This window comes from Lycium barbarum, chromosome 8, assembly GCF_019175385.1.
Source record: "Lycium barbarum isolate Lr01 chromosome 8, ASM1917538v2, whole genome shotgun sequence".
NCBI classification, from domain to species: domain Eukaryota; kingdom Viridiplantae; phylum Streptophyta; class Magnoliopsida; order Solanales; family Solanaceae; genus Lycium; species Lycium barbarum.
The window spans coordinates 110,861,659-110,867,879 of record NC_083344.1 but is presented as its reverse complement, the minus strand read 5'-3'; positions in this window follow the sequence as shown (position 1 = coordinate 110,867,879).

Sequence of the window (6,221 nt, the reverse complement as noted above, 5' to 3'; positions counted from 1 at the left end):
TCACTAATTATGCACTAGTGGCCGTGTGGGCCCCATTACCACATGACAAAATCAGATTTTTGCCATGCTTGAGTTGGGGGAACGTGTAAGACCTTCTTGGGCAGCAAAATGGTCTACTTTATTGACCAAAGTTGCATGCCAACTCATTTTCCAATCCCACAAAGTGAACTTAGAGAGAGAGGCTCTCATCTTCACCAAGGGAAGGGAGAGAGAGAGCCACGGCCAGCCCTTCTATTTTTCTTACCATTAAACCCCTAAAGTGTTCTACACAATCACCATTATGTTTCAAGTGAAGGAGAAACCATATACATGCCATGCAAGCTCCTATAGCTCACGGCCAGATTTGAGTTCTCCAAGTTGATTCAAAAAATATATTTTCTTCAAGTGTTTCAACCCTTGGAAAGGTGCATAGCAACGTGGAGTAGCCATTGGAGCAACAAGAACAAGTATTAGTTCAAGTCATCAAATTCTAGCCAAGTTGAGAAGTTAGATTGCCAAGGTAAGGTTTAACTTTCTTTTGCATGTATTAAGGGTGGTTAAAACGTATGGTAGATGTGTAAATATAAATTGCATGCATGAAATTATGAATGTTGGTGTTGGAATGTTGTTGAAGCCATAGGGGCTGTTTTAAGGTGATTTGGATATGTTGTGCATGTGGAAATGTGAATTGCATGTATGAAATTGTATGTTGATGTTGAAGCATTGTGGAAGCCATAGGGGACTGTTTGGTGTGGAATAATGGACTAATTTTATTTAGTAATTATGGTTGTTGCTATCATAGATTGCATGGTAAAAAGAATGAAAAGAATTGGAAGGTTAAAGGTGAAGTTGTGTTGATATGAACTTGTTGTTATTTTGTTGAGTTGTGGCCGTGTAGTGAACTGTTTTGTGTGGAAGATAGTGAACTGATTTTACTTGGTATTTTGATGGTTGTTTTCATGAATTTTATGATGGAAATGAAGGTATTTAATGGTTAGAGTTGGAACTAAAATTGTTTGTGGGTTGTTGTAAGGTTATAGTGATGACAATGTAGCTTATTGCGTACGAATTTGGTGATATAGTTGTCGTGTGACTGCTGGTCGTATTTCACTGAAATTATATGAAAAGAAGATAAGAAATAATGTGTAAGAATCGTATGTGGTTGATTGGTATGTTCGTAAACGTTTGCAAGAATTTCGGGCACTTCTATGTTGATCGGTTAGGGACTGTTTTGGGTGTGTCGTTGTTGTTCTTATTGAGCTTGGGAGATTGATGATAATTGAGATTATGCATTGTATTGAATGTTGGTTGGGCTGTTATAAAATCGTTTTGACGAAATATCATGACTATAGACTAACAAGAATGAATTGGATGTGTCATAATCGCATGTAAACTATTATCGAGTGTTGTAAGGTACAGGCTGTTTTGATACGTTGTTGTTGATCTTGTTGCGCTTGGAAAATTAATGATAGCCAAGAATATATACTACATTTATGTTGTTTGGGCTGTTGTAAAGTTGTTACATGAAAACGTTAAGGCTACAGACTATTAGGAGTAACTTGAGAATGTAGTAGCCGTATGTGAATCGTTTTTTAATGTTGTGAATGTGGGTTGTTTGGAATGTTATGTGGGCTGTCCGGGTTGGTATTGAACGTATGATTATTGATGTTGGATTGGTTGTATGTAGTTGGTTTGGATATAAGGAAAACGACGTCTAAACATCTAGAAAGGAGTTACTAACGTTAGAATACGTTTTGAATCTCCCTGTAGTTTAACCGTAGCTCTTGACGTCTTAATATAGGTTGAGACATTATTGGGCAGCGTATATATATTGTGTGGCGGATAAGCGCTAAAGGTATGTAAGGCTAACCCTTCTTTCTTTTGGTATGTCTTAGATGTAAGTGATGAATGATATGAACTTTTGGGTAACTCTATTCATAGGTTCTGAATGTGATTCATGATTCTCGTGTTATTCATTCTATATGTACTCAATATGATTCCATTCTTAGACGAGTAAGGTCTAAATGTTTCTTGTGATGGTTTATTGATATAGTACTCCTATTCTGTTCCGAAGGGAACACCCATAAGGTGCCAGTTGGGTTGTGTATATGGTTTTACTAATGATTTCGAGGAAATTAGTTTTATACTAAAGGAAACATAAAGTTTGATTTTCAAAACCACTCCGAAGGCGTGCGAGATTTTACTATTTAGATTTTCAAAACCCCTCCGAAAGGGGTGCGAGGTTTTACTATTACATTTCATTTACGACTTATGTTTACATTCCATAGCATCATCTCTTTGCATTGATATTGGTGGATTAAGTTTGTGTTGACATGATTGTGATATTAAGCCGGAAGCGGCTGCCCGAAGGGGCCATCATTATTAAGCCGAAAGCGGCTGCCCGAAGGGGCCATCATTATTAAGCCGGAAGCGGCTGCCCGAAGGGGCCATCATTATTATGCCGGAAGCGGCCGTCCGAAGGGATTATTGTGATACTAGCCGGAAGCGGCTGTCCGAAGGGACCATTTTGTTAACATGTCGGAAGCGGCATGTGTGTGAGATTGCATTATTTACTTAAAGATTGTTTTGGAGACTTCGTGTATATATTTATGTTTCTTCCAGCGAAGGCTGCAGGTATTGAGTTAGATTGTGATTTCTTCTATCCTAAATCAAATTATGATTATGATTTGTTACCACCTTACATACTCAGTACATTGTCCGTACTGATGTCCTTTTGCCTGGGGACGCTGCGTTCATGCCCGCAGCCCCAGATTGTTTGGCAGGTTAAGTGTATAGCTAAGATGCTTGGACGTCAGCTGGGATTGGTAAGTTCCACCTCATTCTGGAGCTGTGCTGAGTCATGTATAGATATGTATGATTACGGGTATGTCAGGGCCCTGTCCTGACTCATAATGTTCAGTTCACTTCTTAGAGACTTTTGCAGACAGTGTCTTGTAGTACGTTTGTCGAGGTGTCGACAAAGTGATGTCAGTTGAGTCCTTTGTGGATTTTAAAAGAGTATGTATTTTAGATGATTTAGATTGGTCTAAAGTACTTATTGATTGAAAGTTTTCATAATCGTTATAGAGATAATGATTTCAATTTGGAAAAATTTTATGTTCTTAAAAGTTTTTGAAATGACAGGTTTTAATAGAGTGAATGTCTAAGGGTTCGCTCGACTCTGATGAGAGTCGGGTGCCCGTCATGCCCTACCATTGCTAGGGTGTGACATGGGCTAACTCCTTACGGCATCAATATTCTAAGAATCAACTTTAACACCATCACCTGAGATCACATGGCCTAAGAACGCCACTGACTTAAGCCAAAACTCACACTTTGAGAATTTTGCAAAAAGTTCGCGATCTTTAAGAGTCTGCAACACTATTCTGAGATGTTCTGCATAATCAGCCTCATTAAGGGAATACACCAAAATATCATCAATGAAGACAATGGCGAATAAGTCGAGATAAGACTTGAAGACCCTATTCATAAGATCTATGAAAGCAGCTGGCGCATTTGTCAACCCAAATGACATAACAAGAAATTCAAAATGGTCATAACGGGTTCTGAAAGCGGTCTTTGGAATATCAACTTTCTTAACCTTTAACAGATGATAGCCTGATCTGAGGTCAATCTTAGAATAACATTGGGCGCCCTGAAGTTGGTCAAATAAGTCATCTATTCTAGGAAGAGGGTACCTGTTCTTAATGGTGACCTTGTTCAACTAACGGTAGTCTATACACATACTTAAGGAACCATCCTTCTTACGAACAAATAAGACTGGCGCACCCCAAGGAGAAACACTGGGCCTAATAAACCGTTTGTCAAGAAGATCTTTCAACTGGCTTTTAACTCTTTTAACTCTGCAGGAGCCATTCTGTATGGCGGAATAGATATCGGCTGAGTATCGGGAAGTAGATCAATTCCAAATTCAATCTCCCTGTCAGGAGGGACTCCTGGAAGATCTTCGGGAAAGACTTCTGGAAATTCATTTATAACTGGGACAGACTGGAGAATTGTAGTCTGGGCATTTGAATCCTTGACTCGAACTGGGTGGTAGATATAACCTTTGGAAATCATTTTTTTTGGTTTTTAGGTAAGAAATAAATCTACCCCTGGGTACTACTGAATTACCCTCCTATTCTATGACTGGCTCATTAGGAAACTCGAATCTTACAACTTTAGTTCTACAACATACTGTGGCATAGCATGAAGCTAACCAGTCCATACCCATGATCACATCAAAGTCTACCATTTCTAAATCCGCTAAATCAGCTATGGTTCTGCGGCGATAGACTAAAACTAGGCAACCCCTATAAATATGTCTAGCTATGACTGACTCCCCAACTGGGATGGACACCTCAAAGGGTTCATACAATTTTTCAGTTTCAATACCAAACTTTTTAGCAACAAAAGGGGTTACATAAGATAAGGCGGATCCTGGGTCAATAAGGGCATATACTTCAAAAGTGAAAACTGCGAGTGTACCTGTGACAACATCTGCTCTAGCCTATGTATCCTGACGCCCTGTCAGTGCATACAAACGGTTCTGACCACCGCCTGTATTGCCGGACCATGCCATGCCACGCCCCTGCTGGGTCTGATTGTGACGAGAAGCTGCTGAATTTATGGACTGCGTCACATTACCTCCGGTACCCTGTTTGGCTGATGGACAGTCTTTCTGAAAATGGCCCTTCTGACCACATTTAAAGCAGACATCAATACCTACACGACACTCACCTGAGTGTCTCCTGTTACACTTGCCGCATATTGGATGCGTATAAGTCGACTGACCCACACTAGCCTGAGAGTAAGAGCTTGATGGCCTGAAATTCTGCTTCTTATCATTATAGAACTTGGGAAGTGGGGCACTTGTTGTGGATGGAGCAGGTCCTGCTGACCTGTTCTTAAAGAATTTCCTGTTTCTGTTCCCGTTGAACTGTCCGGTAGACTTGACTCTCTTGTTGAATTCCTTTTCTTTCTCTTTCTTCAAGGCTTCCTCCCCCTTTAGCCTTGTCTCATTACCCTGTATGAAAGCAACTATCTTAGAGATGGTCATTCCCCCATTCTGTGCAGCAATATTGGCCCCATCATACAAATGGGAATCAAGTCCTCCAACAAACCTCCTCACTCTTGCCCTAATATCCGGTACCATATGTGGAGCATGCTTATCCAGACTGACAAATTCCAAATAGTAGTCCTGAACTGACCTGCCATTCTGCTTAAGCTTCAGAAATTGCTCAGCCTTAGCCTCTCTGACTTCTATTGGCATGAAGTGGTCCAGGAATGCGCTTATAAATTCATCCGATGTAGCGTCAGGTGCATCCTCACTTCGGGATAATTCCCAAGATTCATACCAAGTGTTAGCAATGCCCTGTAGATGATGAGCTCCAAAAGTAGCTGCTTCGGTTTCTGTAACTGTCATAATCTTGAAGATCTTTTGGAGAGCATCAATGTAGTCCTGAGGTTCCTCATCTTTGTTTGTCCCCGTAAAAATTGGGGATTCATCCGGAGAAAGTCCTTAGTCTTAGAAGACTCTCCATTACCTCCTAAACTTGACCTAGATTCTTGACGTTGGGCCTAAGTTGCTACCAGTTGTATGAGCATATTGATAGCATTCCTAACATCCCCATCCGAATCACTAGGAGGTGTAACTGTAGGAGCGGTTGGGGCTGCTGTCTGAGTCGGAACGGTCTCTTCGCGAGTTGCTTCCGCAGTAACCCCTTGGCTGGTGGCTGTAGCCTTTCTGGTGTATTTCCTTTTCGTAGGCATTTTCTGAAAATATGTACACACACGAATTAGAAAGACATCCTAAAAGTACTGCTCTAACTGCACGATCTAGAATATGAAAGAAGTGAGACAATCCTGAATGTATTGGTGGTCAACTATTTATATGAATGGGGCCTTCACACATATAAAAGTGACCCTACTGGACACGGTTTCATAGACTCCCTAAAGACACTTGAACCTAGACTCTGATACCAAGTTTTGTCACGCCCCGAATCATGGCCTGGGTGTAACATGGCACTCGCTGCCTGACGGCATGTGACCGAGCGAACCATATGACTTACTAAATCATCATGGGGTATACATGAGCGGAAATATAACGTGAATTGCATGATGAGCTTTTATAAAACATAGTAAGTCATAATATTAAACATAAGTACTTGGTTAAGTCATGAATGCGAACAATATCATAAATGAGCCAAACCGACTAACCAACTCTGGAAGTCTAACATGAC